Here is a 13780-nt window from a genome sequence, read left to right on the forward strand (position 1 = left end):
TTTTAAAAGAAAAAAAATTGAATTCTTTTTAGTGTAGCCTTTGACACTTGTACTTACTTCTTGAGGAACAATTTTCATTGCAGTTATGAAATTACGATTACATTGACATTACGATTACAGGAATGAACAATACAAGAAAGACTGCTGGTAAAAGTATTTTTTTTTCTATCAACAGTTGCATTTGAAAGGCAAAGAAGCTGAATTCAGTTTACGATGAAAAACCTTAATAATTACACACAAAGAGACTAAAATGTTAAAGTAAGACATTTTTTTTTATTAATGAGGATTTTTAATAAGCTAAGACTAGAACGCTCGCCTCTCAACAACCCACGCTCAAATCCCCGACATGAGATAGCTGATCAATTTGTATACTGATTTTGGCTCATACCGACTTCAGTACTCACTTAAAGAACCCCCAACCTAGTAACTGACGAATTATGTGTTAGAATTTCCTTGACGTTCGACAAACCACACCATATTACGCGAATGCGGGATCCAAAAGTTTCCTTGTCTTCTGGGTAAGATAAAATATTGCAACGGAGTTGATCGTCGATTATAGATCGGCTGTGAAAGACCGGTTAAAAAAAATTCATAATCAGCTTTTATTGTTCATATTTTAAATGCAACTTTTTTTAACCTCAGTTGCTTTTTGATTTAAAAAGAAATTCCTCTTTTATTTGAAAGTAATATTTTTAAAATTTTATAAACGAAAAAGAAGTAAAACAATTCAAAGTAACAGCCTGAACTCCATTGACACACTGAAGACAAACTCAGTAATTGATCACGTCATTTCAGTTCGCCTGCTATTATTTTGTGATTTACAGACGATGCCCTCAAACTTATCAAAAAAGCACTTTTTTTGACAGCTTCTAGTCTTTTTCCACCATTGTCTTTCACTTTGTTTTCTCATTTTGGCAACATGTCTTTCGGCAACCAATGACAATGTCTAATATCGTTCCTGATGGATAAAGCTATTTGGAAACTGTCATTTATCTATGAAGTTTCTTTCCCTTCTAGAGATAAAGAAGAGAAAATCTATCACTCTTTTTAGAAGAAGAAAATCACACATTTTTGTTTATAAAAGGCCTATTTTTATCATTACTTTCAAAAGAATAACCTACTTCGATTAAAATGTGAATTTTAAGTTAAAGAAGTTCTTCGAAGTTCGCCAAAGAAATAACTAAAGTAATAACTAATAAATAACTAACTAGAATAAATAACTAAAGTTTAAACCCGACGCAGCAAATTAATTTTAAATTACATATCATCATACTTCTCTGAAAAGAGTAGTCTAGACTTAATGCTTAAAAACGTACAAATGCTTAAAAACGTATTAAACTTTTTAAAATATTGTCTATTTTACGAAATTTTCTTTTTCAGATAAAAGTATTTTTAAAATCGATTAATAATCCCAATTTTTGCATGTTTTTATAAGTCTGAAAAATTTACATTGAAACAACTCTCCAAATTATAAAAAAAATCAAACGTGAAACAAACGCTTTTTATTTTCACAAAACTATGCGGTGATTCCCTGGAGGAGGGTCAATTAGAAATTATTCAATTTTTTTATTAGTATTACGAAAATTACTTATTCACATTTAGTATTAAGATATTTTACTTATAGATACATAATTACATATTCTTTGTTCACAAATATATTAATTAGTTTCATGCATCACGTAATGGACAAAACCTTGAAACTACCTTGTAACTTTTTCTTTGATATATGTAGTTTGCGACCATAATTAGCAAATTGGAAGCCTAGTTAAATATTGATAAACCTTAACTCAACAATCATGAATGTCATAACGATAGTGAAAAATAGCATATTGTTTACTCAAGCAGCGTTTCTTAAGACGAAAAGTTCTTTGAAGAGCAATTTAAGTTTACTCTATTAAAATCCCATGCAAATTCAAACATATAGAGCGTTCTGCAAAGCTATTTGTTAAGGGAAATTGAAATTTTATTTTATAACCGTCGTTGAACAGCCGACCCAATTTTGGGTTTACGACTACCAATGTACAACCCAATCCAGAACACAAGGGAACTCCTGGATCAAGTATTGGGAGAAATATATATATATATATATANGAAACAAATAAAATATTAAGGCATTTTATCTTAACAAACAATTGTATTTGAGGTTTTATATATAGTATTAAGTAAAATTATATATATATATATATATAGTATTAAGTAAAATTATATATATATATATATACACACGAAAGTACATTCATAGTATAATAGTATGTAAGTATATACGAGCATTCTACGTGCACGTAAGAACTTTTTTATTCATAAGATATATGTAAATATCTACGCATAAAAAAATTCATGTACGTACGTGTACATATGTGAATTCATGTATATATATGGTTTGTATATATATGGTTTGTACGTGTATTGTAGTATGTTCATATGTATGTACAAAACGTTTGTATCATCTTGCATTATACGTCGGCATATACAATGTAGGCATGTATAAATGTGTGCATATACAAGAAATATATGTATTTACTACAATGTATGCACATACATTATGTGTATATAAGTCAAATTCTTTAACCATCAAGACTATGTCTTTTCATGGACTGAGATGCAAAACATCGTTTGCTTAAGTATGTCTTATATAAGGAATTTAACCATAAAACCAAGGCAAGTAGGAATATTTATTTTTATGTTATTTTAACTTACACCAGCGTAACATTATTGTTTTATATAAGTTCTTACAGTTAGTTGTGCTAAAAATTGTTTATAACAGTTTCGTTATTTAAGTTCATTTTAAAATTTTGTTCCAATATCTATAAAACTCAATTTCTTATCCTTTTTGAAAGCAAACAATAAGCTTATTTTAAATTCCTAAATATAATTTTACTTAAAAAATTAAACGCTTTTTTGTCATGTAAACATTTTTCTGAACTAAGTTATATAAAATTATGTTATATAAAAATAATCAAACATTTTATAAAAATACTTGGAAAGGATTTTTTATTGAAATATTTGTAAAATTATATAAAACAATTAAAACTTACACTTCATTTTAAATATCATTTGATTTAGTCATTTAAATTGCTTGAGTTGTTATTCACGGTCGTTATAATTAAGGTTTTGAAATTTCGATAACTTACATAAATTGTATACCCCATTGCCATCTCTGTGTTGTTTTTCACACACGTTATCGGCTCCTTCTGTTTCAAACTTCTCAAATTATGTCGCCTGGAAGTGACAAAGGATTTCCGAAATTTTAATTCTTGATTCTGTCATTCATCTTTAGAAAACTTTAAATAGCCTGGTGGCGATAAAGTTTCATCATTAAAAATTTTGTATAACTTTTTCTATATTTTTAAAGTAACAGCAAAAAAGACAAAAGATTTTTTTTTTTATAAAATTGCCTATACTTGCATAAATTTTTATAATTATTCCATTCGTATTTTATTGCTTGTCTCTCAAACAACTGAAAGCTTTAAAATTTATTTTAAAATATGAGTAATCTAAACATTTCTAAAGTGAAAAAATAACGCTCAAAGCAATTTCTTGAGAAATTAGAAGGAAAAAAAATGCGAAAAACTGAAATTGTCTCTTCCACCATTATAGGGTAGTGTACATAATACCTAGGCAAACTATAGATTAACAAATGCTATTTAAGCAGAGTATGAAAACAATTCTATTGATGCTATTATATAAATGATAACTGTATTCCTCAAACATACAAAGATTATTCTGAATACAGTTAAAAAAATAATTCAAAATACATAAAGAAAAGTGAAAGTTGCACAAAACAAAATTTATAATCTTCATATAAAGAAAAAGAAATTAAATTAGCCTTTTTATAATAAAATAGTAGGCTTAACTGACATTTTAAATTACACTGCATTACATTCGGAACGAACCTGAGACGTATTTCTTAATTGTCGGTTTCTTTAGCGCAGTATAGCCATTTTTGGCTCTGGTGCCCATAAACTCCATCCAACCAATCATCTGGAATTCTATTGAATGCCTAGGAAATATGTGAAATATGAATAAATTTACACAGCGATGTCTAGTTTTTACGCATTTGATAGAATGGTGGATTTCAAACTTTGCCAGTAATATGTAGACATACTACATGAAATGTCTAAAAAAAAATATTTTATTATCTTATCCTCGAACTTAACTATTTTTGTTTTTAAATTATTAAAAACTTTTTTTTAGATTTTTCAAAGGGCTTTAAGAGATAATGATAACTGTAAAAATAAGTTTAAACTTAACCCGCCGATGTATCATTACTTTCTATCAACCTTTCAGGTTCAAAACTAGTTGCTAAAAAACAATTATTTCACAGATTCATTTGCATTAACAGTGTTCAAATCTGAGTAATATTTGATTACATCTGTTTCAGTAAGAAGAAGGATTTAACTACCTTCTACAGGAGCACATATCACAAAACACAAATTTTGGATAGAAATTCGAAAAAGAAAATGTCAAACTGAAATTGTTTCTTCCATAATTGTAGTGTATATAATGCCTAGGCAATCTATAGAATGACAAATGTTATATATGGCAAAGTATGTAAAATAATATTCCTGTTGAGTCTATTATATAAATGACAAATGTATTCCTCAAAAATACAAATATTCTGAAAACATTCTAAATGCCGTTAAAAAATAAAATTTAAAGTAATTAAAGAAAAGTGAAAGTGCACGAAACAAAATTTATGATTTTCATGATGAAAAATAATAAAATAATAATAAATTAAAATAAAAGAATAATAATTTAAAATTAATCTTGTTATAAAATAGTAGACTTAACTTACATTTTAAATTACACTTCATTAAAATGTTTTACTATCTTATTGTGGAATCTAGTTTTTTTTAATATTTACAACATTTTTTCGACTTTTAAAGAAGCTTTAAGAGAGTTTGTTAATTGTAAAAAATAAGTTTAAATTTTACCAGAATTTGCCAGTGTATTATTCAATTGATGCTTCCAATCAATATTTTAGGATCAAAACTAGTTGCTGAAATAACTAGTTTCTAAAAAAAAATTCGTTCACGGATTATTTTGCATTAATAGAGCTCAAATGTAAGTAATATTTAATTACATCTGTTTCAATAGGAAGAAAGATTTAACTAACTTCTCTCAGAGCACCTAACACAGAACACAAATTTTGTTACTACCTTGTTAATTTTTCAAATTAACATTTTTTTCAAATACGCTTATTGAATTAGATAAATTTAAAAAAAATTATTTCAATTTAATTATTTTGCATAAGATAATTTAAAATAAAAAGATAAAGCAAGTTTACATAAAACGACTGCTTGAAATTTAGATATTTCAAACGGAAGCTTGCAATTTCGTCAGGTAAATGATTTTCTTTTATTATTGCATACTTAACTCTAAAATAAACAAGATTATCATAAAAAACTATATTGTTTTGGTTAGAAATCATAGCATTTTTTGTAACTTTTATTTGCTTTCACAATTAATTTCATGAAAAAACATTTTTAATATGAATAATTGAAATCATATGTGTTAGTTCACCCAAATTAGTGGAAACAAATAAAATATTAAGGCATTTTATCTTAACAAACAATTGTATTTGAGGTTTGAAAATTCTTGTATTCGGCGAATCGATGGAACGAAGCACAAAAACAAGTTTTTTGAAAAACTGGGTGAAGTTTGGGGATTTCGTAGATGCATGATCAGTCAAAAGTTGTAAAGTCAGGAATTCGTTGCATGATCAGTCAAAAGTTGTAATAATACTTTCCCTGCATATCCCGGACCATTCTTTTCTAATCGTTCGCATCGTTAAAACTCGTAGGTAGTAGCATGCATATTAAGTGCCAACTATTTCTGAAGAAAATATGTTCAGTCATAACATAAAATTACTTACTTTTGCAATTGAAAACTGTTAATTGAGAATTTTAAGAACTAATATAGTTGCTAAAAAATAAAATTTTATCTTTATCGATTTACCATTTTTCAATGTTTAAAAAATCATTATAATATAGTAGATGGCAGACTCATTGGCTAAAGATGCTTCTTTGGAACCTTTACAGCCAGATATGCCTTTCACTTTCAATAAGGTCTTTGCAGAATGCAAAAAAATGTTTATGGACCTCAGGAGGATTCCTCCTCCACGTAGTTGGTATTTCAGAAAACGTCCTGGAGGTGCCTTGCTTTTTGAGGACCTAGAAACCAATAGACTTTGTGTCTCTCGCTTGTTCAGGGGCGAAAGACTTTTCGACTTGGCACTTGTAGGATTGCTCAGGCTTCGCCCGAGCATATTCTAAACTGTATTGATTTTAAGATCCACGAGGGTTTTTCAAAACCTCATCTGTTTTTGAACTTATGGTTTTAGTCTAACTGGGATGGACCTCTTGGGGATCAGAAACAACAACATTATAATGTAAAGATAACTGAAAAGACAACCTCTATGGGTCTGATCGGGGGTAATCAAATCCCTGTAACTTAAGAGTAGAGAGCAGGAGTGGTAATTACCAGGACGGCCGGGTCTCTACTTTAACAAAGCCACACTTACTTACACATTCCTTTAACTCACCCCCCTGTTGCAAGTACTCCCAAACTGTAAATATTCATTAGTGTTTATTTTTCCATTGTACTTCAATTTTGCCTTTTTTCATGTACTTTTTATTACTTGTAATTTTATTATTACCTAATAATAGCAAAATGCCATTTATTTTCTCTCACGAACTCCATTTTGCTCCCCAAACTTTATTTTTTTCATGTATGTATCTTAGTCTAATTTCAGGATGAATGGGAAAAATGGCCGTAAGGCCTCAGACTCCCAGTTCCACTACAACGATCGAATGGAACTGAAAGGATTCCTGTTTTTAAGTTTTAGAATGTGTATACGATACCTCAGGATCGATTCCGTGTTATCGGAGTCCATTAGGTGTTAAAAAATGAACTTCAAATTTAGTCAAACGGTATTCTTATTTTGCTCAAATTTATCTAAATATATTGAATGAATTTAAATAACAAATAAAAACAAATGACGAAACTCTGGGACTGGACAAGTTTTAAACAATTTGTAATATTTTTTTTCAACTATAGAAGGTATGCTAAAACTCTAGCTTTGACAATATTTACTATAAAATTTTGAGTTATAAAGACTTCAAAATTAAATTTTGGATTGAATCGATTGAAAACGTAAAAAAAGATGGCAGGGACTTAATTGGCAAACATAAATGCACCAAAGATTTGTACAAACGAACGAAATGAATGGGAGAGCGAAACGAAATGAATGGGAGAGCTGAAGAGGACTGGCTCAGGACAATGGTGCCTGAAAAAAGAGATTAGAGGCCTTATGTGCCAGACGTCGCGAAGGGGATAAGTAGATATGTCTGAACTGAAGCTCAAGCTTTATTTAATATAGCATAATTTTTGGTACTTAAATGATTATTATCATATTTTTTCGTTTATTGTGTTTAAAAGCTGGAAAAGTTGGCTCATCTTCACTGGTATTTTTCTTGATAATTGATATTTTTAAAGTGTCGACACGATCCGGCACGAAAATTATAACTGTATTTTTTTTTTCAGAAGTAAATGGAGGATCCGGATCAGGCTTGGTTGAGACAAGAAAGGAGATGGAAGGTAACAATACAAACTTTAGCATTTGATCAATTTTTTAATATTTTTTAAATAGTACTTTTGTAGAAGATTTTATTGGTGATTGTACAAAAACTGATTTAGATTTCGAGTCATTAATACTTTGAAATCGAGATAATTGTCAAGTCTATAATTTGTTTTAGAAGTAAACGGATTTACATACTTGGTAGAGATAGGAAAGGAGATGGAAGGTAACAAAACAAGCTTTAGCTTTTGATCAATATCTTAATATATTCCAAAAAATACTTTTGATAGAAGATATTATAGGTGATTGCACAGAAACGGATTTAGATTTCGAGTCATCAATACTTTAAAATCGAGATAATTCTCAAGTCTATTATTTGTTTATATCATTTGTATTGTTGTGGTTAAAGTTTATTACACATGAGATGAACTAGACTCAAGTTTCAATAATTGAAAAAAGTACCTTTCTATGAATCATTCGTAATAATGGATTATTCACAAAAAAAAAGCGTAAAAATATAGCAGCTAATAAAATTAATGTGTAAATCAAGAAGATTTTATTAAAACGTCTGTGAATATTTTTTTATAAAAGATGTTGAATCACTTTTAAAGCCCAAAGATTGCTTGGAGTATAGCATTCTTTGATTGATATATCAAAGACGCCATCTTGTATGGTCTTTGCAAAAGAATTTACTAAGTGGAAAAATTATAATATTTAAAGTAATCAAAACCGTTTTCAAAAATTGAACTACTGTGCTAATGCTAAAAAGAGTAATTGCCTCATATACAACTGTGATAAAAATTTATAATTCATAATTTAACTATTAATTGTTATTGTATAAGAGGTAAGAGGTTATTGTTCAACTTTTTCAAACAGCGGCCCGCCAGGTGATTAGTGAGCGGAATTCTGACCCGTGGGCTCTTTGCAGTTGGACAGCCCTGCTGTAGCTCAAGACAACGCATGATATTTAAAATTTACTGCAAAAGTTACCTTCTCTTGTACTTTAAAATTGCTAGCCTTGGATATTTTATTTTTCCAGAAAGAAATATTTAAATGATTTTCTTAACTCTTTTTGTGGTTTTTCGTTAATAGCTTATTTAACCTAAGCTTATAAGCTAAGTTACTAGCTTATTTAACCTAACAACTATCCGATCGGTCAATTTCCTTACCGGACTGAAAGTGTTATGGACGGTCGTGATTCGATTATGATCTGGAAGGGTTAAAAATGAAAGGTGAAGTAGCTAAAATATTAAATTTGAACAATTAAGTCGTAGAAATTTCACATTTCTGTAAGGTTAATCATCTTTTTACCTTCATTTTTTTTCTTTACATTTTTGAGGGGAAAAACATAAATGAAATTTTTGAATTACTGTTTATCTTTTACTTAGTAACAGAGAATTAAATGTGATTTTTTTTCAAATAGATTTTGCAGAGATTCTGAGCTGTAAAATTTGTTTAGCAATCCAGAGTCATTATTTTAATATTTTCCGTATGAAATTAACACTGCTTAGGTTTTTAAGTTAACACGATTTTGTATTGACACCCTAAGAGTTAACGTCAAAATATTTTCTGAAAATAATTGTTTACATCAAGGATTTTATTTTTGCAGGCATGGAGGAAGTTTTTGCTGGATAAGCATTTGACCAAGTTTCAAGAAAATAACAGGATTAAATCAAGAAACAAACATTGTGTTTACGATATAAAATAAATGATTTTTATCTATTTAATAAAGAATTTTTATCTAGCTTTGATAATATTTTCTATAAAGTTTTCAACTAAACCAACTCGAAGGCTAAAATTATTTTATTATGAAAATGATTCATTATTAATAACTTATAAGTCTTTCTTCCAAACCGTTTTCAAAAATATTTCTGCTCTACGGTGCAGCTTGTATCGAAAAAGAATTTATTTTTGTAAACAAAACAGGTAGTCCAGAGATGCCAACCTGCTCCGGACAGCAAATATACATTTAAAGTGGTAGTTTATCAATTGTGATTCTTGGTTTAATAAATTCAATTTAGTAGATTTTTATCCACCACTATTTTTAAATAATTCGTAGGCTTATAAAACTCACTATTTACAATACTTACGTAATACTATACCTGTTAGAAAGCAAGCATAATAGTGAAACATTTGCAAAATTTACTTTGTTGTTATTTACCATTTTTTTAAAAATTATTTTGGCGTGTCCGGAGCAGTTGGTATCTCTGGGCAACCATTTAACTAACTCTGATTAAAATAGAGAATTATTCGTCCTTGGATTATTTTTATTTTATAATCGTTGTTTACATGTGTAAGACCAGTGTATTATGAATAATTCGCAGCAAACAATTTCTTTCTTTTTTTCTCTCTCTGAAGCTTAAAAATGAAACTGCTGAAACTATTTTCGTATAATCTAATGAATAACCGTTGTTAGTCTATTGATTGTTAGTCTCGCAGTGACTACTCTTCAGTTTTCTGTTATTCAATTGAGTCAGTTACCCCCCCCCCCAGGGGCACACTCTTGTGTGACGGGTACGGCGTACCCGGGGCCCCGAGCTGGACCTTAGCATACTTCAATTTCTTCCTTGCGACGGTCCTGTTTTGAGTTTCTGACCTTCACATTTAAGTACATTGACCTTCCTTCCTTCCTCAGTGGCACGACAGCCCCGGGTGGGCCCTGGCCTTCTCAATCAACTTCCTCCAGGCCTGTCTCTGCCTGGCAGTTGTCTTCCAGTTTGAGACTTTTAAGACTGAAAAGTCTCTTTCCACGCAGTCGGCCCATCTCAGCTTTGGTCGACCTCTGGGCCTTGATCCGATGGGCTGAGCCGAAAAGATTATGTTTGTCGGACGCTCTCTGACATTGTACCTAGTACATTGTACCTCTCTACATTGACCTAGTGAGCGAAAATTATTTTATTTACTTTCAAATTCTGGATATTATTTGCAGAATATTGGTTTCTAGACTATCGATGTATATTTTTTCTCTCGTTACGTTGATATATTTATATATATTATCTTGTTATTCTTATTTATTATATGATATATTATNAATTTACAACAGAATTTCGATTAACAGGTAGTTAAGTATTACGTTCAGAAATATGATTAGATTTGAGTAATTTATTGAATTTCTTCTCAGTTATTAATTTGTATTTAGAGTTGAAAAAGTCGGTTATTCGCCAAGAAAGTCTATCAAATGTGTCAAAATTGGAATTCAAATAACTGATATTTATATGCAAGTCATATAATTCTCACTCAGCAGCTAACGGATTTCTTGAAAGTAAACATGAAATTTTGTTGAGGGAGGAAATTTTTTTGAAAGATAATAATTAAAGATAAAGTTTCATGCGCCTACAATGAATTAAGAAAATAAAGTGATTTTCAAATTTATTTTTCAAGTCTTCCATTACAAAAACAATTAATGTGATTTCTCAATAATTTTGACGTCTATTTTAAATTTACCGCTAGCGATGATATAAAGTTTATACTAGTTGCTTTCAAAGTGAACTAAAATTACTTTTTCTTCTTGGATCACATAATATGCAGGATATGTTAAAAAAGAATTTTTCTAAAATTAAAAATGGGAGATCGCTATTAAACCTAAACATGATTAAATAAGTGCATTATTTAATTATAATTGCAGTTATTTTATTATATAAATAGATATCTACCGCACTCTGCTCACTATCGCTCAACAACCCTCAAATTGACTTCGGATATCTTTTTGCTAATTCGCCAGTAATTGAAAAACAGCCTAATAAATTTTATTAATTTGTCTGAAATTCAATTCGTCAGCACTCATAAAGCAAACTTGTATGTACTTAATTGCTGAGAGAAGTACTATACACAAATAGATAAATAATGTATTCTTCAAACAGAAAATTATGGTACTATATCACTCTCCAAGGGCAAACAATGAGTTTATAAATCTGTAAAAATACGTATTTATTTACAACTAAAATAAAAAGTAATTTAAAACATAAATTTAATTATTATTTCTGAAGAAGTCTGGCTTTAGCAAGAAATGTTTGCAGCCAAACTTAAAAGGTCGTCTAAATATAATTTGTCGACGAAATTTACTCACATTTTAAGAAAAAGTTTCCATAATTGAGAAACCAAGATTCTTAAAGAGCCCATCGCAACCTTTTGATGAATGCAATGTACTACTAAACATAAATGAACTTGACTTAGAGAGATGCAAAAATATTTCTCTTAGACACTATATATGTATTACTATATTATTTCCCCCCAGGGGCACACTCTTGTGTGACGGGTACGGCGCACCCGGGGCCCCGAGCTGGACCTTAGCATACTTCAATTTCTCCCTTGCGACGGTCCTGTTTTGAGTTTCTGACCTTCACATTTAAGTACATTGACCTAGTGAGCGAAAATTATTTTATTTACTGTCAAATTCTGGATATCATTTGCAGAATATTGGTTTCTAGACTATCGATGTATATTTTTTTTCTCGTTACGTTGATATATTTATGTATATTATCTTGTTATTCTTATTTATTATATGATATATTATCTTGTTGCAATTCCTTATTAGTTATCGATTCTCATTCTTATCGTGGTTGCCAGATTAACTGGTAAGGACTTTTCGTCTTGGTCCGGTGTAATATTGGACCCTGATGAGAAGAAACCACCCGCGTGTTCGCCGTGCGTGGAGACCCGTGTCCCTGGAAAAGGAGATCCTGGTAGTTGAGGGGCATCTTGGTACCCCAACACACTGCTTTGGCCCCTGCTTCAGGTAAACGGGAGGTGCAAAGTGGCCCGTATGCATCAATCGGCCAGTCACTAATGTCATCTGTTGGCTAGGGTCAAGTCAGGAGTCACTTTCTGGGCACCTCGTTAAGGGTGGAGGCTGCTTCAGGGGTGACTTTCGGGCGTATAACTATTGGTCAGCATTGATGTTGAGTAACAGATTTATATCTATTCCTCGCATCCCCTGAGTTGGACTCCGTGGTGGGTGGTGCCGCCGATAGTGAAAGTTTTATTTCTTTTCCTATGGCTGAAAATGAACAGGTGTTCAGTTCCGCTCACCAGAGCAAAAGCGGAACAGCCTCATCACCTAGTTTTAATCTATCAAATTGCTCGAATTACGACCCCTCCAAGTCAAAGTTCCTTGTTTTAAGTTCTGCAGAGAAGAAACTCTCCTCTATGTCACCTTTTCTAGTCCAAAAATCTCTTGAGACACACATTGGAAATCCAAAACATGTCAAACCAATGCCATCTGGAGACTTATTAGTTGAAACAAATTCTACCAAACAAACAACTTCACTTCTCAAATTGAATCAAATTGGAAACGTTAAAATTACAGTAACCCCTCACAACACTCTAAATATTTCGAAAGGCGTAATTTCAGAAAAAGCATTACAATCCATGCCAATCTCAGAAATTTTAGAAGGTCTCTCTGATCAAGGCGTTATAGATGCACGCCACATAACAATCAAGAAAGGTTCAGATANTAGTTATCGATTCTCATTCTTATCGTGGTTGCCAGATTAACTGGTAAGGACTTTTCGTCTTGGTTCAGTGTTTTATTGGACCCTGATGAGAAGAAACCACCCGCGTGGAGACCCGTGTCCCTGGAAAAGGAGATCCTGGTAGTTGAGGGGCATCTTGGTACCCCAACACACTGCTTTGGCCCCTGCTTCAGGTAAACGGGAGGTGCATAGTGGCCCGTGCATACCCTCCAACTGCTACGGAATTTCCGTAGTTTCAGAAATCTTCTTTTCTGACGGTAGCAAAATTAATGTCTTAATATTTAAAAAAAATTAATTTTAGCGTAACTTATCCACTATTACTTATAAAAGTGCAGGCCATATGGCTAGATTCTTAAGTTCTGATAAAAGTTTTATGAGAGATCCATTTGCTTTAAAAATTTCTACTTTGGTTCGCTACCACTAGAAAGAATTATTTTCAAAATCCTCATAAGTTGGAGGGTATGCGTATGCATCAATCGGCCAGTCACTAATGTCATCTGTTGGCTAGGGTCAAGCCCGGAGTCACTTTCTGGGCACCTCGTTAAGGGTGGAGGCTGCTTCAGGTGTGACTTTCGGGCGTATAACTATTGGTCAGCATCGATGATGAGTAACAGATTTATATCTATTCCTCGCATCCCCTGAGTTGGACTCCGTGGTGGGTGGTGCCGCCAATAGTGGAAGATTTATTTCTTTTCCTATGGGTGAAAATGAACAGGTGTTCAGTTCCGCT

General features: G+C 31.2%; 1 long non-coding RNA gene across 1 annotated transcript; it reads left to right on the forward strand.

Moving 5' to 3' along the window:
- Positions 1–5007: 5007 nt before the first annotated feature.
- On the forward strand, positions 5008–9363 carry LOC122271486 (uncharacterized). The gene is made up of 2 exons (XR_006226405.2): positions 5008–7599; positions 9189–9363. It is a non-coding gene; the product is annotated as an uncharacterized lncRNA (long non-coding RNA).
- Positions 9364–13780: the final 4417 nt, after the last annotated feature.

This window comes from Parasteatoda tepidariorum, chromosome 10, assembly GCF_043381705.1.
Source record: "Parasteatoda tepidariorum isolate YZ-2023 chromosome 10, CAS_Ptep_4.0, whole genome shotgun sequence".
Taxonomy (NCBI): domain Eukaryota; kingdom Metazoa; phylum Arthropoda; class Arachnida; order Araneae; family Theridiidae; genus Parasteatoda; species Parasteatoda tepidariorum.